The sequence below is a fragment of the Petromyzon marinus genome, chromosome 15, assembly GCF_048934315.1.
Source record: "Petromyzon marinus isolate PM22_M1 ecotype Great Lakes invasive population chromosome 15, UKy_Petmar_22M1.pri1.0, whole genome shotgun sequence".
Classification (NCBI taxonomy): domain Eukaryota; kingdom Metazoa; phylum Chordata; class Hyperoartia; order Petromyzontiformes; family Petromyzontidae; genus Petromyzon; species Petromyzon marinus.
The window spans coordinates 11,263,697-11,289,644 of NC_133681.1; the positions used below are offsets into that span (position 1 = coordinate 11,263,697).

The following is a 25,948-nucleotide window of genomic DNA, read 5'->3' on the forward strand; positions in this document are numbered from 1 at the left end:
CCCACTAGGGGCGATGTTGCGATTTTATTTTAACCATTTAAATACTTTGCAAGTAATTTTTCAAGTTTGGCAAATTTAGACCATGATGCACACATGGCCTATTCTTTTTTATAATGGCATACACCTGCATGATTAACCAGGGCAGCCACTCATCGCGAACCTGTGCAACATGTGGCAAACGTGCTATCACTCAGTCATATGCAGAATACACTTATATCTAATGTTATTTGCATATAACAATATATAGCCTAGATTATCTCCTTAAAAAATAAAGTTCCCTTCATGAGCTGGCTTGCCAGTTTGTTTCCAATTACCTATAAAGGCCTCATTGATGTTACATTGTCATGACCACTGAGAAGAGCCCAGTTAGTAAACCACAAAAGAGCAGCTACTCTGCGATTCTCACATTACCAGACAAGTTACCACCAACCGGGCCACTTGGCCAGCTTTTTTTAGCCACGTGGTTTCGTTTCCTTAGCAAGCTGCATGACTTCACCGGGGCCACCCCTCGGGACCAGTTGTAATGTCATGGGGAGAACACGGAGATGAGATTCGCAGTAAGTGGTGTCTCTCAGGACAACTTCAGAATCGCCTTTATGTTAAACGGTTGAAAATTATGAAAATGTATACATTTTGGCTTTGGATATTTCAACGGAAGGATTAGTTCATCCTTGTTCAAAACTAGTATTGCTTCCCATTGGATGTGGCGGGAAGAAACATGGAATGTGTGGACAGTTTTGGAGTCCACTGCAACTCATGGCTCTTGATGCATTGGGACAAGAAAATAACTGTATTGGCCAGGCCGGGCCCGGCTTTGATTTGCTATTTAGTGGTCGTGGAAACGTAGCATGAGTCCTATTTTGGGAAGTTTGAAAAATGTCTCGAAAACGTTTGCACAATGCGAGGACAATATAAACCGATGCAGTAATCTAAGCTCTCATAAGCCAAATCCTTAATTAAAAAAAAACCTAATAATGACGATGCAAATTATGTAAAATGTAACAAAACACAGCTCAGAACATAACTTAGGCTAGGCGATACGCTTTCTGCAATGCAATTCACAGCAAAAGTTGATATTACAAAAAAAATATTGGAGAAATAAAGGTCGTGACATTAATGGAATAATGTATTTTCCATTTCGCATCAGCGACAGACTACAGGAAGGGATTGAAGAACTTAAGCAAATAAAAAAGGGCTGCAATGCTGGACTTGAAGATAGTTACCGAACAAAGAAACAGTTTTTGATTTAAAGCTTTCGTGACTGCAGTAATTCATATTCTTAGTTTTTTCGGTAAAGTCACGTTGAAGAGAAACAACAAAATAACAAAATATATAAAACAATAAAAAATTCTCACGACGTTTCGACCATAACTCAAACGGTCATCATCAGGTGTGAGTTATGGTCGAAACGTCGTGAGAATTTTTTTATTGTTTTATATATATTTTGTTATTTTGTTGTTTCTCTTCAACGTGACATTACCGAAAAAACTAAGAATATAAAAAGAAACATTTGTGTACAAGTTTGCTGAACAAACATTAATAATTGTTGAACAGACACAAACTAGAAAACACAATCATGTTCATGGAGGGTAATTATGGAAAGCAGAAAATACTCCAAAGGATAAAATGTAGGGAAGCTATAACAGGTTAGGGTTTTTTTGTGCAATAGAATTCAATAATCAAAAAGCAAAATACCAATGTGCCTAAAAAATTAAAGTTGTGTCTGCCATGAAATAGATAATTTTAAATTGCTATTGACAACTTGGGTGGTAAGGGCGCACAGTTGATTGTCAGTGACATCCACTGCATTAATGAGACGTGCATACTGAGACTACACTGAGATTCGAAAAGAGGAACGTGGACATCAGAGCAACAAATGCAAATTAGTGATGCCATATTGACAGTTAATAAATTAAGAAGGTGGGACAGGAAACATCGCTGAAAGGGATGGTGGTCGATGCACGAGACTGGTGATAGAATGCCAGCCAGAGGAAAGAACAGATCTCAGCGTATGTTCGCCGCCGAGCAGGTACGGTGAGTTGATCACATGTACAGTACAGGGATGAGATGGATTGCGGCATCGCAAGACAATAAGAGACTGCGGGAGACATGCGGAGGTCTTCATCTTGCAATGTAATGGCTCATAGCTGTCGATGTTTATGTAACGGCCTGAAGAGAAAAAAAACACATACCAGATAACAGTACTTGCTGTACAACCACATACAAGCACGTTATTGCCCTGTGAGTGCAATACACGCAATAAAATGCATCTTTGTGTGGTCCACCAACCCCCTCCTCCTCCCCCACCATAAAGAACATAAATTATGTCACTTGCATTTATTCACAACTGTGCCTTTCCCAACGAAACTGGTATTGCTTGGCATGCTACATGATTACAGAATGTAAATTATTTAATATTGTCTTGTTTTTTTCCAAAACTCATCTCAACTGTATACCCATACTGTAAGTGGCATCCATCCGTTCAGAGCGGAGTAACCAATTATGACTAAGGGGGGAAAGAGGCACATTTTGATAAGTAGTGTTAAAAATAGATGGCTTCAGTCGAAGCAGTTTGCTGAGAGTGCAACAATTATTATAGTTGGAGAACATCCCGACCTCCGAAGATGGTTGCAATTATATTTGGCAAAAAAGTTTTGGGGGGGAAATATGAAATGTGACTTTGGAGGAGGGATATTTTCTTAGCCGTATTGTTCCACGACACAAAATCATCGTAAAAAATAACCATTCGGTGGGATTTGTTAAATGTGAAGGAATCGGACAAAGGAGACCAAATGCCTGTCTCATCGTGTGGCGATTTAATTCGCAGGTGAAAAGAGACGAAATATGTAGGATTGGAATTACTTTGGATAGTCATCAATTATAAAGGCAGCCACTAGTAATGTATTAATTCATATACAGTTGAGAAATTATATTTTGATTACAAAAGGCATAATAAGTGAGTGGGCTAGTTTAAAATGTACAGAAGCTGCAATGATTCGAGGAACATGGCATTTTTTGTAATTATATATTCAGATGATTTGGAATATTTATAGATTAAATACAAAATATCAGATTATTTGGAAAATTCTGTTTCGGACTTATTTCGAAAGTCCGCTGCCAAAGTACAATGACGTCACTTGCTTTTTTTTATCAGTTCTGTGCTTTTACCACCAAAAGTGATTTTCCATGGCATTTGTTGACGTCCATTTTCAATAAACCCTTAAGATTAATCTTGTTAACCCTTAACTCGAATCACAATAGCATTGATTTTCAAACTTGGTTGTGAGAGCAATACACCTTGTCACCAATGGCAAAATAGATCCACCTTATTACACTAACCTGCCAGTCACAACCAATCAATCAACTAATACTAAATAAGATCACGTGCATGACTCTGTCGACGACGTCATTACATCTACTTAAGGATCCGCGATCAGCAACCGCTTTCACTCCAGATCTGAGCTCCTGTTAACAGCCTGATGACACTGGATTTAATCTCTAGTGAAACATCCGTACCCATGTACAATGTTGTAATATTGGCCGTGAAAGCCTACGTATAAAGTGCAGACAAGCAATGCTGTAAAATAAAACAATTATGAATCCTAATATTGGCCATGAAAGCCTACGTATAAAGCGTAGACACGTTAGATTATTACATCATTTAAATAATTTGCAATGTGAATTTCTTTCCAAAACTCATCCCAATTAGTGTATCCAACCATTCAGAGCAATTGTGCTATACCGTGTATACATAAGCCACCCACATTTGAAACTTAAAATGAATTTAATTAGGAAATGTATGATCTGTATATTAAATGGTTCACTATAATAACAATAAACTATCTCTACTCGTATGTTGTACCTTGCGTTTTATTTGTTACAAATACATTTGATATACTATATACTGTGGAGAGTGGTGGTGCAGTAATATCGGGGACTGCACTATGAACCCAACGACTAGAGTTCGATTTCCAGCCATGACAAGCATCTTTGGCAAGTGATATTTGAACCAAACCTGGGTGACCACCTCCATTTCAACAACTCGCATTTACCAATTCATATTCTTGGTTCTTTCCGTAAAGTTACGTAGATAGAAAACAAAAAATATAAATAATAAAATTAAAAATAATAAGTAGAAAATAATAAAAGCAAAAAAACAATAAAATAATAGTAAATTGAAATTTAAAATAAATTGAAAAAAAAGCAAAAAACCTACGATGTTTCGATCGCAACACAAGCGGTCTTGATCAGGCAGAGAGAAAAGAGGGGGCAAGCCTCCAAATGTAGCTGCTTATAAGGGTTTCCAAAGTGAGTGGGCAGGGGACGAGAGCTGCGTAAGCAACACAGGCGGGGCAGCCAGTCAGCCAGCGTTAATGTAGAAGCAGACAATGGGGGGGGGGAGGAAGGGGGCAGAGACAGGGAGAGAGGGGGGGGGCAGAGATAGGGGGGAAAGGCGGGGTAGAGATGGGGGGGGGGCATTGCATCTCACTACACACATCCACAATGCTGACGGTAGAGGTTGACAAGAAAACACAAATCAAGTCATGACCCAAAGTGGTTGATGACATCTTTCCAATGAGTGCCGAGTTTAAAACCATCGTCTCAGTTGAAATTGTGTCCGTGTCTGTATATATGGATGGCTTCGTGAACTAATCTTTGTTGATAGCCAGTCGGCTTGCAAAGCACCATCGTCTTAGAGAAATCAATTTCATGTGAGCCAGCCGCATTAAGGTAATGATCAGCCACGGCAGAAGTATTGGTTCTGCCTTGTTTCAGATCTGCCTCATGTTCACGAACACGGTCTGAGACATGTCTTTTAGTTTCCCCAATATAACTGCTGACGCAGACACAACCTAGTTTGTAGATGCCGGGGTATTGCATGTCAGGGATCACGTCCTTCACAGATGGGACCAGGTCACGAATTTTATGCACTGTGTTAAATTGGACCTGGATCTTGTGTTTGTTCAAAATTTTGGAAGTCTTTTTGGTTATCCCTGCTATGTCAGGCAAAGTGATAGTTTTGATTGGATCTTCAGATGGCTCCTTCCTCAAGGTTGAGGTGATGGCTTTGCGGATTGTATAGTCAGAATATCCATTCGCCTTGAGACCCTGGTGTACGTGCTTGAGTTCACTGGTCAGGTGTTCATGGTCGGAGATACATTTTGCTCTATGGTGTAGCGTTTTGATGAGGGAATTCTTCTGGGATGGATGGTGGTGGGAATCAGGTTTTAGGTAGGCATCAGTATGGGTTACTTTCCTGTAGACAGAGTGGCTCATTGAGCCATCTGGTCTCTTTTTGATTAAGACATCCAAGAAGGGTAGCATGCCATCCTTTTCTACATCCATGGTGAATTTTAATGCTGGGTGTATGGAATTGATGTGGATGAGGAATTGTTTTAGAGCCGGTCGGCCATGTGGCCAGATGACAAACGTGTCATGCACGTAACTTCCACAAGGGCGAGTGTAGAGTGGATGCCTGGATTGCATCCATCTCAAAATTTTCCATGAAAATGTTTGCCACAACCGGAGATAAGGGAGAACCCATTGGGGTGCCTTCAGTTTGTTTGTAAAATGTTCCATTCCAAGTGAAGTATGTATTGGTGAGGCAGTGTCTCAGCAGGGCTGGTACATCAGCATTCAGTCCTTGTTGGACCAAATCTTCAAATATTGCAATGGTATCCGGCACAGTAACTTTGGTGAACAAAGAAACTACATCGAAACTAACGAGCAAATCAGCTGGGAACAGTGAGATGTCTTTAATTGACGAAACCAGGTGAGCTGAGTTAAGAACAGAACAGGTGGTCTTAATAGTGAATGGCTGCAAGCTCTCCGACAGATATCGGGCCAGATTGTAGGTGAGTGAGCCAATGGTGGAGACGATAGGACAGAGTGGTGTACCTTCTTTATGGATTTTTGGTAAGCCATATAGTTTGGGTGATCTAGCAGCAGAAGGTTTTAAGGAAAACCGTTTGGTCTGTTCAATTAATGAAGCTGAATCAGTGATGATACTGTTAGTTTTTGTAATGAGGCAGTTGGTGGTATCTCTTTTAATTTTTGTGTAGCTACCATCATTAAGTAGGTCCTGAAAATTGTTATTGTACACGTTTTTGTCCATGATGATCGTGGCATTGCCCTTGTCGGCTGAGAGGATGAAGATATCTTCCCTCTTTTTTATTGTGATGTTGCTGACTGGTATCTTAGTGCTTTTGAGGGTTGCAGCGATTTCAGATCTTGTCACATCTGCAGTGATATGTCCCAAACCCTTAAGAGCTACATCAACCTGAGCAATAATGTGTTTGGGGGTGACTACGACATTCAATCCTTTAGCCAAAACCGACTTTAGACCATCGGAAATTGGACTATTACTCAGATTGATAACAACTTTGTCAAGGTCTAACTTATTAATGTGTGGATCTGGTTTCTTCTTGGAAAGGAGGTTGAATTTGGAAAACAGATTATCTTTACATTTAGCTGACATTTTAGCGACTGATGAGGTGGTCATGTCATCTCCATGTTCCCAATCAGATGTCGTGAAGTGTGATTAAATAACGCCCACATGGTCGACATGGTGAGGGGAGGCCTTCATCCATCAGTGAATCGAGGTCATTATATTATTATGAGGGCTGTTGTAATTATTATGTATATTGGTATTTATGAGTACATTTTATACTCTTTGGTTCTTTCGGTAAAGTCATGTAGGTAGAAAAATAATAGATCACGACGTTTCAATCACAACACAAGCAATCGTCATCAGGTGGGACAGCTACAGCAAGAAACAAACTTGCTGTGGTTGTAGTACATTTGAGTATAACTGTATGGCATGGTGGCGACGTGTTAACACTTGAGTCTCAGAAAGAAGGGCCTGGGTTCGATTCCCAACTCGGGCAACATTCTGTGTGGATTTTGTATATTTTCCCCCTGTTCTGCATGGATTCTCCACTGGGTTTTCTCATTCGCTGTCACAGCTAAACAAAATATTCAATATTACTAGTGTTGGTCAAATATCCCAATGCTGAAAATGTACCTGCAAACTACACAATTGTGATTTCCTGCATATAGCCCGCATACACATATAACCCGCAGATGCATATACCCCGCAAAAATAGCGTTTTGTGTAAAACAAATTTCAGATAGCTCGCACCTCCATATACCCCGCATGCATTCATATCTTTAACGTCGTTACTACAGCTTAATTCCATCATATTAATACAAAGTTTACATTTGTAATACGTTACACTATCAATTGTCAACATTAAAATTATAACGTGCACAGAGAAAACAAACTAACCGGAAACGAGTGAACTTAAAACAGTAAATAAGTAACAAAAGTAAATATCCAATAAATAAGTAACACATAACTGGTAGATAAATAAGTAAGCGTACTGTTCGGATTACCAGCATTCAACCTCATTACAACTACTGGACCAGTAGTTACCCCTATACAGTTTTAGCACTGGTAGATTGCGCACTGCGCAGACAATAGTGGCACTATGGTAACGCCATTGCCTCCTGGCAACAAAGCCATTGGAAGTTTGAAACAAAGCTCATGGTCACGACTGTATAGTGCTCAGTCAATAGCAGCGGCCTAAGGGACTCAGCAATTATGATTCCACGTCTGGTAGACGCTTGTTAAGGCCCTTCCCATTGTGCGATCCATAGCCTCAGCTGAAACTTTCGCACCCCCCTACAGCCACTGAAAGTATTACGGTAAAGACAGTGCACCTACTTCAAACATTGTCCTTTCATTGTACAAACAATTCGAATCATTTAAAACGTGATAACACGTGCAATTTTAATGTGAGCGGTTTATTCAGCAGTGCTTTAGTCAAAGATAAGTGTTGCATAGTGGATAGTCCTACCATGAAAAAATTAAACGAGTTATGACATGTCACACGTGCAAAATATTTTTGGGATAGCCCGCACCTCCATGTACCCCGCAGGGTCTTGTTTTGTTTGCAAAAAGTGGTATACCCCGCGGGTTATATGCGGGGAAATACGGTACACGTAGCAACATCACTCCTGACTGCAAAAAAAAACTTGTCAGAATCCTCGTGACGATGAGTTTTAAGACTCGATGAGGCAACCAATGCAAAGACAAACAGACTGTTGAGGAAAGTGCTGTTAGCGAGTACCTATGAGAGGGTGGGTGGCCAGCACCACGCCCGACCACCTTTGTCTCCCCAGTGACAATGTTTACACACCGCACTGGGTACTTATTTGAGGTTGAGCCAACCTAGGGGGGGTGGGGCATGACCGGTTCATACAATCGTCACTGTTGTTAGCCATGAGCAGGAATCGAACTCTGGTCGTTGGGTCCGTTGCGCAGTGCACCAACCACTACGCCACCGCTTCCGAAAATAGGCAATGCCCACCCTTACTGAGGCACATCACTCAGAAGGAGGGAGAAGCATTCAATTATAACACATTTTTTTCGCACTTAGCAAGGACATTCCAAAGGCACAAAACTGCAAATCTAGCATCGTTTTATAATCCCTGAACGTTATTGATCAGTTTGAAAACAAGAAGGTGCGGGAAACGGGTGAGCGGGGTGGGGGTGCTAGAAATTGGAGAAGTAATGATGAGATAGAAGGTAAACGCCCTGTAAGCCAAACGCACGCCTCGTGTGCGGCATCGGGCCCACGCCGCCCGTTCTCCACGCTGCCCTTCGACTCCTTTGGGAACGTTCAATCTGCCACCCAGTGGGCAACATCGCTGGTGAATGGAGCCATCACTGAGCTTTCACGGATTCCTCTGATTAATGTCAGCCACTTTGAAAAAAAAAATCTAATTCGGCGGCCGTGCACCGTATTGCCCTGAATTTTACATTGCTCTCAGATCTAAAACGTGAAGTTGCAATATTTTCCGTTGTCATGAATGTATTTTCCCCGTGGCAAAGCGTGTTCTGAAATGGTGCAGTGTTGCTTTTGGCATTTTCTGAGTCGTGTTGCATTAAATCTCCTCAGTTAACAATGAAACTTTTTACACCTCTGCCAAATCGTAGCCATACATCTCGATAGCTGTGACTCTAATGGGTGGGTGGCTGACGGGAGGCAACAAATGCGTACGTGGTGCTCTTATGTAAGGGTGAAATGGGGCAAGGGGAGGCAAAGGGAATGGAAGACGCTTGGTGTCAACGTGGCGAAACTCAGCCTGAATACAAGGAAATTGGGTTATTTGGTATAAGGATGGTGTACACCAAGGTAGAGTTAAAATGGGTAAAACACTCGGCGACAGTGTGTGACCAGGGTTTACAATGGGTGGAGTTCCCATTCATGCAAGGTCGTGAACAGCGAAGTTAATACACGGGCAAGTGGCTTCATAGAAAACGATGCACTCGTGACATTGTACCAGAGGGGTTTAAACAAAATGAATCAGGACACGTTCTAAAAACATATGATTAATGTCAGCCACTTTGAAAAAAAAAATCTAATTCGGCGACCGTGCGCCGTATTGCCCTGAATTTTACATTGCTCTCAGATCTGAAATGTGAAGTTGCAATATTTTCCGTTGTCATGGATGCATTTTCCCCGTGGCAAAGCGTGTTCTGAAATGGTGCAGTGTTGCTTTTGGCATTTCTGAGTGGTGTTGCATTAAATCTCCTCAGTTAACGATGTAACTTTTTACACCTCTGCCAAATCGTTGCCATACAAGCACAAATGATGCATTAACACATATATTTCACAATGCATTATAATAAGCGAAACGACGGAATGAGATAGTAATGTCAGAGATTGATATCAAGCACCGTGAGGAAATAGCATCAAGTGAAAATCCAACCCCAAGGAACCTGTCAGGAAACTCTGTTGGAATTTGTACCCGATGTCATGCCGACTAACTTTCAGTTTGATTTTTAGATTAAAGGATACATCACACGTGACAAAAAATAAATCTCACGTTTATCGGAGACCGCCGGTGTTGCTTTGTCCGAGTGCTGCAGGATCAGTCGGAAGGCAGTTGCAGGCACAGCGTGTGGAGTGAGACGTCTTTCTCGATCAAACGGGCAAATCAAAAATCGCTTCCAAAAAATCCCTTGTTAAAAAGTCAAAATGTCATGGGAAATGTTATCCTTCATATTTTAAACCCATGATGTCAAGTCACCTTTTGGATTGCTTCGTTGAATGCTTGTTATATTGGCCACTGATACAATAAGTGCCAACAGATGAGATGTGTGGCAGGTGAACTTGAGAAATTTTCAGGGTGGCTGAGTTTAAACCAAATAAAATAGGACAGTCTTTGTTTTAAAAAGGTATTTTCAGCAGAATAGTGAATGGTGGACAATCGTAACAAGTGTTAAGCAAACAAGGTATAGTTTAGCTGAAACGTCCACACACAATCTTGATGGGGTTTTATGGCTGCAACATTCACTGTGTATGCATTAGACACTGTGTATGCATTATCAGCCGTGTTTAAAAACTGATTTTGGGTTGATGTGTTAATGAAGGAAATACATTTTTGAAGAAAAAATTGCAGCTTTTAGCAGATAGAGAGATGTGTCCTATTAATCACTTGCTACATTTTTTTTCCTGGGTGCAATCCAAAAGTAAAGTACCAAGGGAAATTAATAAGAAGCGCGGCTAAGAGTGGTTCAGATGCTGGTCCCAGAATTAAAATTAAATCAGCATTATATTTTTTTCCATAACCTATGCTCCACCTACGAGATATTTGATTTTTCCATGAAAATGCTACAATACATTGTTTTTTGTTCATGTGTTCCATTGCTAGTGTGACATTGGCAATGGAACAGTATACATCATATTATCCAGGAACAACCTTATGTGAAAACATTAATTTTATTATCAGCATCAGGGCATGTGCATTAACCTCATAACCACACAATCACCTCAACATATTTGTACATCATGCAGGGGAGCAGCTGCATTGTAGAAGTTGGGAGTTTGCTACGAGTGAATAGGTTCCAGTTGTCACTGATTACATTTCAGAGGGGATCTGCAAAGTTCAACCCCCACTTTTTCAGAGATTGGAGGCATCGTATTGCACTATCCAGCAATTGGATTAAATCTAAGCAACGACTGGCTACTCAGTGCTGAGCCAACCGTGCTTCCGCGACTGTGTATATAAAGATCTGTTATCGGCATAATCAGCATTTATTACTTCTAGATTTGAAGCTTTCGTGACTGCAAGGATTCATACTCTTTGGTTTTATTCGGTAAAGTCACGTAGATAAAATAAATCAAAATAAAATAATTAAATCACGACGTTTCGGAGGCAACACAAGCTTCCGTCTTCAGGTGGAAAAGTCAACGCAGAACTGTGCTCCTGACACAGATATTCTGCGTTGACTTTTCCACCTGAAGACGGAAGCTTGTGTTGCCTCCGAAACGTCGTGATTTAATTATTTTATTTTATCTACGTGACTTTACCGAATAAAACCAAAGAGTATAAGCATTTATTACCTTTTTGAAGGGGTAAAGATGCACACTCAAAAGTCCCACGATTTATTTTCTTTCCAAAAGGTATGTAGCCACATTTAAACACGTTAGGGGTGTCTGGACACCCAACACACCCACATTGGCTGCGCCATGTTTGTAGTACCAGCCCTATAGGGGGCTCGCTGAGCGCTGGGATAGCGCTGTGGCATCACGTGTGGCATGCAGTGCTGACTCCTTCCGGAGGGAGTGTGAGAATGTCAGCCATTGGATGAGGTTACCCTGGGCCATGGCACTCTGGTTGACCCCGGAAGGCACGTGATGGGTAAGATTTACACAGGGGTCCCAGGCAGGGGCTAGGGGGTGGTCACTTGTCAGGGGAAAGATCCTACGGGAAGGGTCGAGAAACCACAGGAGCTTTCTCGAAGGTGGTCGTAGCCAAGGGCGGGGCCAGCCACGACCCGGGAGCATATAAACCGAGGTTCCCACCAGGGACCAGGGCTCTGCTTTGCTGTCATTGTCTGAAGATCTACGATCTACGTCCAAGAGAAGAAGTCACCAACACGTGGACGAGGACCCAAGCTAGGGTCCTGTCCGTTGTAGCTACTCCCACTCACTAGCGAAGTTAGCCTGGTGGTCCACCACCATCGGTTATCTGGTGAAGGGGCAGTAAACCCTTTGTGTTATGTGTTGGTGTTAATAAATGTGTTGCCTCCAAGAAGTACGTCTGCGACTCAGTTGAGTCCACTACACAAGCATAACGTGCTTTAGACGAACTGTGCACATGAAATGCTATTGTGGATTGTTTCAAAATATCAACTAGGGTTAAAACTCTGGAGTACAAAAAATGTGTTCCCTATGACTGCATAGCAGAATTGTTCTCGTACTGTTATACAATCTGCTTGCAATGTGAATTACAAGCTTCATATGCCTACATAAGTCCCAGATGGGCTGTAAGCAATGTAACAATAATGCCTTTCTGTATGCTTATATCTACGTCTTCTCTTAAGGCATGACAACAAATGTCCTGAATGAAAGTATACACAGTTTTGATGGCCAATGTTGTCATCAATAATTCAGCTAATTTCTTCAGCTAACTACAGCTGCAGGATGAAGGTCACCCCCCCCCCCTCTCTTTATTAAACTGTCGACATCCATTCGTAATAGGAAGCGATATTATTGTTGTGCAGTGTAAAGCCCAGAGACTCTGATGATAATCTCTTTAAATACATTTCCCCCTGTTAAAATGGCAGTAACTTAATTTAGAACTCAAAGTGGTCAGCCTATCAATGGGAATTTCAAACGCACAAACTAGCAGTTATGCTAGTCAATTATGTTTGATTATGCTGCAGATCATTGAGCATATTGTAAACATGTTGCAGCAAATGTGGGAATGTAATGATTGATGGCGAATTACCTTAACTGCACTATTGCCTTTACAAAACTTCTAGGATTAGATACTAAGAAAATGTGTGTGTATATATGAACGCACTTTAAATAAACAGATCAGACAGAGTACAATATAGATTCATTGTATATACATCTTTGTTAAGTGTGTATTTATAAAAATAACTTATTTACCCAGGAAAGCTTAACTGATGTTTTCTTTTTTTCAGGATAGTCTTGCATTAGCTGCTTGCACCTGGGAGAAACAAGTTCCAGAGTAAAACCTTGTTGTCTAAATAAATACGTCTCAAAATGTGCACAGATGCAGAGGGAAAAAAGTATTTGATCCCCTGCTGATTTTGTACCTTTGCCCACTGGCAAAGAAATGATCAGTCTATAATTATAATGGTATGTTTATTTGAACAGTGAGAGACAGAATAACAACAAAAATCCAGAAAAACGCATGTAAAAAATTGATTTGCATTTTAATGAGGGAAATAAGTATTTGACCCCTCTGCAAAAAATGACTTAGTACTTGGTGGCAAAACCCTTGTTGGCAATCACAGAGGTCAGACGTTTCTTGTAGTTGGCCACCAGGTTTGCACACATCTCAGGAGGGATTTTGTCCCACTCCTCTTTGCAGATATTCTCCAAGTCATTAAGGTTTCGAGGCTGACGTTTGGCAACTCGAACCTTCAGCTCCCTCCACAGATGTTCTATGGGATTAAGGTCTGGAGACTGGCTAGGCCACTCCAAGACCTTAATGTGCTTCTTCTTGAGATACTCCTTTGTTGCCTTAGCCGTGTGATTGGGTCATTGTCATGCTGGAATACCCATCCACGACCCATTTTCAATGCCCTGGCTGAGGGAAGGAGGTTCTCACCCAAGTTTTGACGGTACATGGCCCCGTCCATCGTTCCTTTGATGCGGTGAAGTTGTCCTGTCCCCTTAGCAGAAAAAACACCCCCAAAGCATGTTTCCACCTCCATGTTTGACGGTGGGGATGGTGTTCTTGGGGTCATAGGCAGCATTCCTCCTCCTCCAAACACGGCGAGTTGAGTTAATGCCAAAGAGCTCCATTTTGGTCTCATCTGACCACAACACTTTCACCCAGTTGTCCTCTGAATCATTCAGATGTTCATTGGCAAACTTCAGACGGACATGTATATGTGCTTTCTTGAGCAGGGGGACCTTGCGGGCGCTGCAGGATTTCAGTCCTTCACGGCATAGTGTTACCAATTGTTTTCTTGGCGACTATGGTCCCAGCTGCCTTGAGATCATTGACAAGATCCTCCCTGTAGTTCTGGGCTGATTCCTCTCCGTTCTCATGATAATTGCAACTCCACGAGGTGAGATCTTGCATGGAGCCTCAGGCCGAGAGAGATTGACAGTTCTTTTGTGTTTCTTCCATTTGCGAATAATCGCACCAACTGTTGTCACCTTCTCATCAAGCTGCTTGGCAATGGTCTTGTAGCCCATTCCAGCCTTGTGTAGGTCTACAATCTTGTCCCTGACATCCTTGGAGAGCTCTTTGGCCTTGGTCATGGTGGAGAGTTTGGAATCTGATTGATTGCTTCTGTGGACAGGTGTCTTTTATACAGGTAACAAGTTGAGATTAGGAGCACTCCCTTTAAGAGTGTGCTCCTAATCTTAGCTCGTTACCTGTATAAAAGATACCTGGGAGCCAGAAATATTTCTGATTGAGAGCTATCCAGTCGCATCCACTGCACTTGTCTGTAAACTATAAGTGATGCATTTTTACTTATGTACACGTACTGTACATGGTAACACAATTTATACTTGCGGGGAGCTGAAGAGAATAATGTAAGGAATGATTAAAGAGACAAAAAATATATACTGTAATTTATTAACCCCTAACAGTTTATATATTTCTTATAGATTGAATGTGATGGGATACATATTGAAGCGTGTGTTTTTATTTATTTCCATTAACGACCCCAATTTATAATCACGCCATTTTGATTGCACGTGCTAAACATTTTGACATGTTAGGGCTTTTTTTTTTACACATATCTTTCCAGACATGTGGGCCAGCATGGAAAGAGTAGATCAAAATTCGCCCTTGAGGGGTTCTCGATAACGCTATCTGGCAGAGACGCTACCACCATCCGTAGAACGAGCAAGTAATGGCAGGAATGCGCCTTTAAGTAGAAAAAAAAGGTCTAAACTCTTACCGTTTTTATTGCTGAATAGATGCCGATTTTGGCCGAAACACCATTGTTTTCTCGCAGCAGAGCATTTTTTCACGTGGAACGGAGGAATTTTACGTAATTACTTGATACGTGTTTTGGCAGATGCCTTTTGAGCACCTGCCCAAAAGCACGGAGCTGCGGGAGAAAAGGCCATTTGTCCACTTTTCAGCAATCGGATTAATTCCTTGAATCTGCCGAAAAAAAACCACGATCTGACGCACACTGCTCCTAATGGCACTTATGCTTTCCGTATGTGCTGGTGTGTTTTAGTTGTTGTTGTTATCATGAAGCCTGTGACGTAACACTCCACACATATACACAGTATCTCAGCGCTGAATGTTTTGTCGTTTTATTTGTTTTGCGGTGGCTGCTGTCGTAAATGAAAAATGCTTTCCTCATTGGGTTCAGGTGTTGATCTTTTTCAGTGTCAGCTACTTCAGCACAGAAGACTACACGGCAGCACGGTGTTTTTGTATTACGATATGTGTATATGAAAGTGTCAACTACATTGGACGCAAAAGTGGATACAGTGAAACCTTGGATTGCGAGCATAATTCGTTCCAGAAACGTGCTCGTAATCCAAAGCACTCGTATATCAAAGCGAATTTCCCCATAACAAATAATGGAAACTCAGATTATTCGTTCCACAACCCAAAAATACTGTATTCATATAACAATGATTGATACAAAGTACCTTTTTATATTTTTATTATTTAAATTTCATATAAAGTAATCACATTTATTAATTACATTTAATCGTGGCTGGTGTGAGGGAGACGAGAGGACCAGGAGGAGGGTTATTGTGTAGGACGACTTTCGCTTTCAGTACAGTTACTAAAGAACAGTCACTACACTTGGACACAAAATTAAAAAAAATGCTTTACGCACACACACGTGTTCACAACACTATACTGCAGTAAACAGTATACACGTGGTCACAACACTATAGTACTGTAGTAAACAGTATACACGTGATCACATCACTATAGTACTGTAGTGCATACACGTGGTCACAACACTACACTGTAGTAAACAGTATACACGTGGTCACAACACTATAGCACTGTAGTAAACAGTATACACGTGGTCACAACACTTTAGCACTGTAGTAAACAGTATACACGTGGTCACAACACTATAGTACTGTAGTAAACAGTATACACGTGGTCACAACACTATAGTACTGTAGTAAACAGTATACACGTGGTCACAACACTATAGTACTGTAGTAAACAGTATGCACGTGGTCACAACACTATAGTACTGTAGTAAACAGTATACACGTGGTCACACCACTATAGTACTGTAGTAAACAGTATACACGTGGTCACAACACTATAGTACTGTAGTAAACAGTATACACGTGGTCACAACACTATAGTACTATAGTAAACAGTATACACGTGGTCACAACACTATAGTACTACAGTAAACAGTATACACGTGGTCACAACACTATAGTACTGTAGTAAACAGTATACACGTGGTCACAACACTATAGTACTGTAGTAAACAGTACACACGTGGTCACAACACTATAGTACTGTAGTAAACAGTATACACGTGGTCACAACACTATAGTAAACAGTATACACGTGGTCACAACACTATAGTACTGTAGTAAACAGTACACACGTGGTCACAACACTATAGTACTGTAGTAAACAGTACACACGTGGTCACAACACTATAGTACTGTAGTAAACAGTATACACGTGGTCACAACACTATAGTAAACAGTACACACGTGGTCACAACACTATAGCACTGTAGTAAACAGTATACACGTGGTCACAACACTATAGTAAACAGTATACACGTGGTCACAACACTATAGTACTATAGTAAACAGTATACACGTGGTCACAACACTATAGTACTGTAGTAAACAGTATACACGTGGTCACAACACTATAGTACTATAGTAAACAGTATACACGTGGGCACAGCACTATAGTACAATAGTAAACAGTATACACGTGGTCACAACACTATAGTACTATAGTAAACAGTATACACGTGGGCACAGCACTATAGTACTGTAGTAAACAGTATACACGTGGTCACAACACTATAGTACTATAGTAAACAGTATACGCTCGCATGGATGTTGACTATACGAGTGAGGCACGCTGACTGAGACCGAGCACGGGAGATGATTACCCACAATCCCGCAGCGAGAGCGAGAGAGAACCATTGGCTCAGTTGTGACCACGTGACGCTCGGCAGTACAAAGCGTGTACTGCACGTACTGCTCGTATTGCAAGACATCGCTCGTTTATCAAATTATAATTTATTTACAAAAATTTGCTCATCTTGCAAAACACTCGCAGACCAAGTTACTCGCAATCCAAGGTTTCACTGTATAACGTCAGCCAATTCAGATCCTGCATAGAAAACATTTTCAACAGGCATCACAATAACAGTATTGCTATTATAAGATTGCATAATTATAGATATAGACATTATTTGAGAGCACATTGTGAGAAAAAGCATATTTTTCATTGAATACCTGGGTCACAAAAACAGTATAGCATACATACAAATGTAGTGACTGACTCAGAGACATTAAGAGTAGGAGGCCTGACAGTAACATTTAGTAACTACAGTTCCTAGTCAGGACAGCTGGTAGACTGCCTGACTGGCGAGGCCGAGATGGTGAAGACGGAGACGACGGTGAAGACTAGCAGCAAGACGGGATCCCACTCCACACGACAGCCCTGAGGTCCCCTCCCTGGGCCCCTCTTATACTGTCACCGTGGCCTGGCTCCGCCCCCGACCACGCCCCCTTCTGGAACCTACTAGCAGGTTCTCGATGTGCCCCTTCCCTAACCTTTCCCCTAGATCCCTCTCTGGTCTATCACGTGGGGGAAAAGTGTGTCATATGATCGGGAGAATACAGCATAATGTAACCAAAGTAAATATGTAAAACGATGAGCTTGGCTGTGCGCTAAATATGTGACTGGGTAATCAACAATATTTACGTTCATAATTTCTGTAACATAAACAGTCTCAGACACTAAAAAATATTTTCTCACCATGTTAGACTATAGTGGGAAAATATTTAAATGCTGGATTACATTTGAGTTCATTAATTTGAAAAAAAAAACATTTAATGGTGAATCTTTGAGCCCCTATTGATTGTAATGCTAAACGATAGCTAGAACAATTATCCCATGAATCCTCTCATGATTCCTCCAATCTTTTTTCACATTATACATGATTGAATTCTAAACAGAAAACCTGATCTGCTCATCAGGATGTGAACCAATATTGATGAGGACCCATGTCTAATAGAGAGGGTTCTTGCTCATAACCATCCAGCAGTTCACCAGTGATTGGTATTAGCTTGCTTGACTGATGATGAGGCACTGCATGTCAAAACGGGTTCAGAATTTTCTGGTACTAAACCAATGCTGCTGAATATAATCATAATAATTACCAGAAGGCCTTGATGCTGATATAATGTGTAAAACAAACTTTATGTTGCACGATAGATATGAGGATGAGGCATATTGCCTGCTTATTTATTTTATCACAATATTGATCAGGTCACTTACCAATCCAACCTTGGTCTATTCTGATTTACCAGAGCAATGGTGTGATCCAATTCTGAATCCAACCAACCCAACAATATACCCATTGTTCCTACCCAGTGCCCTGCCTAGGATTTTAAGGTATTGGTTGAGAATCATAAACCCTCACTATAAGCATTTGACTGTGGGTGGCCAATCAGATGGAGCCAACAGCATCGGCTGGTTCGCCTCACCTTATTGTCAGTTGAAAAGACATCTTGAGCTGTTCTCATATATCCACTGGTCTGATAATTTATTGTCTCGCACCTGCGATGAGCACGGTTGGCTACGTATGGTGTGAAAGATGTTTAATGTACGTACGTCACTATAATTGGTTGAAAATGTCAATGCTGTTTTCGCCGTTGCCACGACATTGCCAATAGCTGGTGAGCTAAAAAGAAAGTGGTTCACGCTGCAAAACATGCTTTCTAATATATGCTTTGTTATATTAAATTGAACAGGCTTAGGCATGATCAGAAATCAACAATGGGGGTTTCTCAATGGAAGATTGATGTGAAAATGAGGACACGTTGATTCGTTGGGATGGAATAAGATATGACGTGGGGCAGCTTTGAGTCACTTTGGGGCTGAATGGGGAAACGTCAAAGGCATGGGCTAACTCACAAAATACAGAATGGGTAATTGCACAACATGATTCCTCGCGAGTTGGGTGACAGTAGAGGTGCAGGCCTGCTATTACTGGCTGTTATAGAGTGTTCTAGAGAAGCCTTCTGGCCAGACATCTTGAAGGAGGTGGGATGACCCACACTTTGCCCTACCACATGCGACCTACTGCTCAACTCGCTGTGGTGTATCCATGTGTACTGCTGTGTAGATAGAGGTCGAGTGACGGATGCAATTCAGGACAATGGCACGGGAATATTTGTGCAAGGAAAAAGAATAAACAAGCTGCGATTCGCGGACGACATAGATCCGATGGAAGACAGCTGCACAGTACCGCAGGAAAGTGTTCACGCACTGAATATGTCAAGAGAGGATGCAGGACTGAGGATTAATGTGGCAAGGACAACGACGTTGGTGTTTTGAAGGGAGGACATTGAGAGAGAAGTAATACTATAAATCAGCAAGATTGTGAATGAAAAGGAATTTGTGTACTTTGGAAGTCGACTGGCATGGGACAACAACTGCACCAAAGACATAAGAGTGAGGATCTCAAAGGCAAAATGAGTAATGGCAGGATTCAATAATATCTGGAGAAGCAAGCAAATCAGCTACACGAACATGCGTGTCCAGTACAGCATTGTATACTTGCGAGACTTGGACACTGAAAAAGACTGACAGAGATAAGATATTTCCATTCGGGATAGAGAGTGACCAATGTAGAAGAGTGACCAATGTAAGAAAAAAGTTTCACAAGGATAGAAGACCTGATGCAGGTAGTGATGAGAAGGAAACTGGCACTATTTGAACACATATGTAGAATGAACAACAACAGGAAAATAAAAAAATTGTGTTGTTGGGGAAAATGTGAAGGAACCGAAAAGAGAGGAACGCCTAAAAGAGAATGGTTTGACGACAGTATCATGAGAGTTTGGTGCCAGAGAGATGTGGCACTACTTGAGCATATTGGCACAAGACAGAGGAAAGTGGAAACATGACGAAATGTTTAGTGGACACGTTCGGGCTATCTGCCTACGGATCGTGATGATGATGAGACAGAGGTGGGGGAAAGCAATTTAAGAATCTTGCCTAATTGCTTCCACTGCTGTACCAGGATATCCATGTGACTCTACGACTGCTGGTTTGCAATTCCAGTGTGCTAACTATTATACCATAGAAGCATCCCTTCCATTGAATTACTGCGAACAATATCAACAACATAAATAAGAAAATTGCAATACAGGCCATACATTGTGCCAGCTGTGATAATGGTCAGGGCAGTAGTAGGTGGTACGGTGGTGTGTGTGGAACCTGCTGATTGGCCAATTATATCCTGCGCTATTGAGTTATACTGCTGCTTATGATCAGGTGCTTTAGTTCCGAGAGAGTTTTATGAGGCTAATCCATCATACGTGCGTACCGACAAAATACTCACCCGTCACTTCATACAGCTCAATGGCAATGCAGCCGTCAATCATGCTGTCGAGGTCAATAATGGAGAAGACAAAGGGCCAATCAATTTGGCGCTCACAAAAGTAGCGTGAGAATGACCACGGTCTTACTAATTAATCAGAGAAATAATACAAAATATACTAATTCATTGTTTTCATCACCAGATGAGAGAGCATATGAAGATGAAACAATTCAGTTTGCATAAATATCTAGATTGTTGTAACGATTGCTTTACCAATAGCATTCCAATGTAAACTGATTATAAGGAATCTATTTACATAGACAGTCTTAAATTTTGATTTAAAGCTTTCGTGACTGCAGGGATTCATATTCTTGGCTCTTTCGGTGACTTTACCGAAAGAACCAAGAATATAGATAGTCTTGTTAAATTAAATTAATAACCGGTTTTTAGAACTGGGTGAATGCCAATTAAGACTAATATCCTGTTTTGCTAGGGAGATCAAGATCAAGATGTCATCTTGGCCAAAACCATGGATGGCCACCAGCACGAGTCGTGCAGAATCAAAGAGGACTACATTAGTGCAAACTCATATCCAATCGGGTGTGGTAATGATGTGGTTCATCTACTGCTCTATGAATCGTGCGAGTTAAGATGCATGTATGTTGAATTTATTACGCACCGTACGTAGCCCAACCGTTTGAACACATGTGTAGGATGCCCCCCGGTAAACTCCCCCTGGAACTCTACCGGGCACGCCCCACTGGTCGAAGGCCCCAAGGCCGGCCCAGGACACGCTCGCGGGACTATGTCGCTCGGCTGGCCTGTGAACGCCTGGCAAGGGAGGTCTGGACCGCCCTACTCAACATGCTGCCCCCGCGACCCTCACCTGGACAAGCAGATTGAGAAACGAACGAACGGAGCCAACTGTGCAGATCAGTTCCTATCCAAGGTTAGTTTTAGTGGTGATATCTGAACTCGTCCTGGTTTCTGCACTTCAGCAAGCGTGCACTGACCAGAGTGGTGAAGTATGGTCAAACGCGGCATGGGGAATGCCTTTATTAAGCAGTGGATTGACAAATAGCTGTACAGTATAATTATTGTTACTATTATTATTCATAGCTCATAGACTTGTATACTGCTGAGACACAGGCAATATGTCAAGTGAATGAGGGAATACCATATCTGGATTATGTTTCACAGAATCAGGCAGTAACAACATTGTGAAGTCAACACAGTTCAAACAGAACTAAATACATATTTGTTTTATGTCCTACAAATAGTCAGATAAATGACCTACCACTGCTGCACGAAAAAAAAAGACAATAAAGAGTTGATGGATATAAACAGCATGTCTGTAATTTTAGTACTTGCAAGCATTCCACAAGGAAGCTTGAGCGCGGCAGTGAAGCCATGTTGTGTTATGGCTAACATATTTAATGTGAATTGAATGAAAAACTATAAATCATTTAATAAATTAAATTGGACGAGTGCCATTTGGAAATTCTGGCATGACACATTAGACTCCTGGGTTGGATTTCAGGTCACTATGAAGTTTCATTTGCAGCAAATCTATAAAGAGAAATCAATATTTTTGTTTTCAAGAGCATGCTGTAGCAGATAACTATTAAAACGTTGTGAAATTAATTGTGGTGGCAAATACGTTAAAACCACATATTAAAAAAAATCGTCAAATCAATATATATCTTAATAAATAACTACATTGTTATCTTGACGAAGGGTTGTCAGGCCTTGATTTTCATCCTCAATGTGATTCAACATTCCTGGTTCAACTGGTGTTTTTTTAATGGCTTCTCAGTGCAAACTGATGGTGGCTCGCAATCAGAAGGTTGCACACTTAAATATTGGTTGGGTTTGGCTCAGGCCACAATCTCTCCAGGGTTGACATATGTATCCCTTTGTGGGGAAGTCAACAGTGGGCGTCCTATGGATAGCCTGTCTCCGGGCAAGAGAATGTCGAATTTCCACCACTGTCTCAGGGCTGTAAATGGGTAATGAGCACCATCTCATTGTTGATTTGAGCAGGAAACCACTTTTATGTATTTCCTTCTCAATGGGAATGGAATGTTGGAACAGTAGTATCCGAAACTTTTAATTGAGTCACAGGCAATAAGCAAAATGGAATCAGCGTATACTCTTTTTGTCACTACAGCAGTAACAAATTATGCTTGTGAGTGGAGAGCATAAATGAGTGTAGAATTTGAGCGTAGAACGTATGTTGAACTTATTTCGCACCGTAGGTAGCCAAGAGTGCTAATCGGAGGTGTGAACATACATTAGCTACACATAAAACCTGGTTTATGCAGCACCATTAGTGATTCTTACTCGGATGTCCGAAAATCACCTGAAGACTATCACTGTGAAAAGATAAACACCACGACCATGCTATGTTTTATTGCCATGCATTAGAGTAAGTCTATGCAGAACTTGGCACACTTTGTTTCAGCGCATTCATATGGGTAATTAAGGTCTTCTGACCAATAATATTGTGGTGACACATTCATCACATATGCAAGCAATTTTTATACTGCAGAGCCTAGGTTATGAGGCTGAAGAATGGCCTGAGGGTTGCAATAATATGCGATTTTTGTGTCATTCCTGTATCCACAATCATACTCTTGCAGCCTAATTGCACTGCCATGATGCAATTACAGGCTCAGCCGTGAATCAAGTGCTGGGAATTCAAAGTCAATTCACACCCTTGGTCCGAATTTGCCATAAATTCCCTACAGTTCCAGCGGAAGGATAGATCCAATGATAATGATGCTGTGGTTACTTTAAAAATGCTAAATTTCAAGAGGTGACTAGGTGGCTCTGGGGGATAATGTCCTTGTCAAGGTACTGGGTCAAAACCGCTGACATCCTGTGTTCAAACCCCAGGTACCACTTGGGGTGATAATTGGATTTATATGCAGTGCGTTTGACAACCTCAGCCCGATTCACCAATTACATATCCACACAATATGACGTGAGACATCTTACACTTCGGATTTTGATTGTATTTTCCCATGTGTAGCTATGACCACTAATCAAACAAAACGACCTACTGCATATGATGAGACGCCATATATCGAAACTGGTCCGGAATGTGCTTGTATCGAATCAATGGTGCTGAAGTTATGCATTTAAAGAAGACCAAGGGGACGACGGGTTGTGTAAGAAATGCTTTAAATTGTGAAGTAGGCATATTTCTGATGATCTATTGTGTTGTTTATATTCTTCAAATACGACGCTCGTGATTCCTTAGAGTGGTGTGCATTGAGCAGATTTCTACTCTGCAGGTATTTGTTTTTGTTGATAGAAAATTTATGTGGTGCCTCATTGTTGCGGATCATTCATGAGCATTTTTAATTCGCATGCGTCACTGCTCAGTATGGAGTCTTGATGATTGAAGAGCAACATCACTCTTTAACAGATGCCGGTTGGAAAATAAGACTGAACATATTTAAGTATCAACTGAATTGGTTATACTATGTTTAACAAAAATGTGTCAATATGTTCTTGAGTTTTTTGTTTTTTTTGTTTTTATACTTAAGTATCAAACATGGCTTTCCATTCCATCCACTGAAGAAAAATTTGCATGGATTTTTGTTATGGTTTTGATTGAATTAATTTCTGTCAGAAATGTAAAAACATGCTGTGAATAAACTTGATGTGAAGCTGTGAATGTTTAGGTAGTACTGGTGATTTTAATTAATTTAGCGGGCAGTAACCGGCTTTGGCCGGGTCAAAAAGATATTTCAAACCTCCTCTTAAAAATCTAACAGCAGTGCATACTGACTGTGGTGGTACATGCTATGATTACAGCAGTGCATAGCGACTGTGGTGGAACCTGATATCACTACAGTAGTACATGCTGACTATATAGCAGTATTTATCGACTCTATAGCACAAAGTACTCACCTGACAGAGTGGCACGGTGAGGCCTAGTCCCGTGCAGAGCCTCCGGCCTCGCCTAGATTGTCCAGCTGGCTGAGGTGCCACCTTGGCAGGCTGGGGCTGGGCTGCTACCCCTGACCCCCCCGCCCCCCCAGCCATGATGTCCCCGGTCGTTCTGCAGTAATATCTACGGCCTACAGTGGTAGCATCTACAGACTGTATAGTAGTAGTAATAACTGCACGCATCGGGGTGGGAGGGACATCACACAGTGAAGAATTAACGTCAGCGATTAGTGTATTTTATAGCATTGTTAACGCGAAAGAAAATGTCCCCCTCACTCCCACCGAAGGCGTGCGACTTGGCATGGGCCAGTCCCTCCACCAAAGGCGCGTGAGTTGGTATGGGCGTGCACGGGTCATAAATAAATAAGTGAAAGTAAAGCGCACAAAAAATACACTAAATCGCTAATTAAACTCATTTATAGTTGACGGATGTGAAAAAGGAATAGCGCCTGCTCACCGCGGGGCTTACGGCGTGGCACCTGGCTATTTTTTTTTACGTAAACCCCACCGTTGGAGAGGCAAATCGTTCGCAAGCGCGCTAATACACAATCAAAGCCACAAACCGACACACAGACAATTTTTTTACTTTTTAATATATATATAGACTTGCTTTATTACCCGGCTTCGCCCGAGACTTGGATTCTTACTCTTTGGTTCTATTCGGTAAAGTTACGTAGGTAAAAAATAAAACAACAAAAATCACGACGTTTCGGCCACAACACAAGTGTTCTTCGTCAGGTGAAGGGACCAGACTGTCCAGAGGACAGCGTTGGAGTGAAGACAGCCAAGCCCAGGTCGCCTCCTTTAAACTGTGAGGGGGTAAACAGAAAACGCCTTGATAAAGGAATTAGCATAAAATGTACTTCTGTTGATGTACTACTGTGAAAGTTTGGGATGCCACTACTTGAATAAATATACTGTACCATTGAAAATTAGTTTCATGTTTGGTTCGATTTAGAACATCTTTCCAATGATTGCTTAATTTGAAACCATCCTCTCGGTTGAAATTGTGTCTGTGTTTGTAAATCTGAATTGCCTCGTGGACAAATCTGATTAAAAAAAACCCGTGAGTTTGCAGATAACCTTGGTATCGGTTTGTGGCTTTGTTTGTGTATTCGCGCGCTTGCGAATGATTTGTCTCTCTAACAGTGGGGTTTACGTAAAAAAAATAACCAGGTGCCACGCCGTAAGCCCCGCGGTGAGCAGGCGCTATTCCTTTTTCACATCCGTCAACTATAAATGAGTTTAATTAGCGATTTAGTGCGATTTTTGTGCGCTTTACTTTCACTTATTTATTTATGACGCATGCACGACCATACCAACTCACGCGCCTTTGGTGGAGGGACTGGCCCATGCCAAGTCGCACGCCTTCGGTGGAAGTGAGGGGGACAT

At 41.4% G+C, this 25,948-nt stretch overlaps 1 long non-coding RNA gene across 1 annotated transcript in view; it reads left to right on the forward strand.

Moving 5' to 3' along the window:
- LOC116942661 (uncharacterized) overlaps positions 1–24,281 on the forward strand; it is a 49,441-nt gene extending 25,160 nt beyond the window's left edge. The window contains exon 3 of the long non-coding RNA XR_004402827.2: positions 21,090–24,281. This is a non-coding gene — a long non-coding RNA (uncharacterized LOC116942661). The remainder of the gene's footprint in view (positions 1–21,089) is intronic.
- The last annotated feature ends 1,667 nt before the right edge of the window (positions 24,282–25,948 follow it).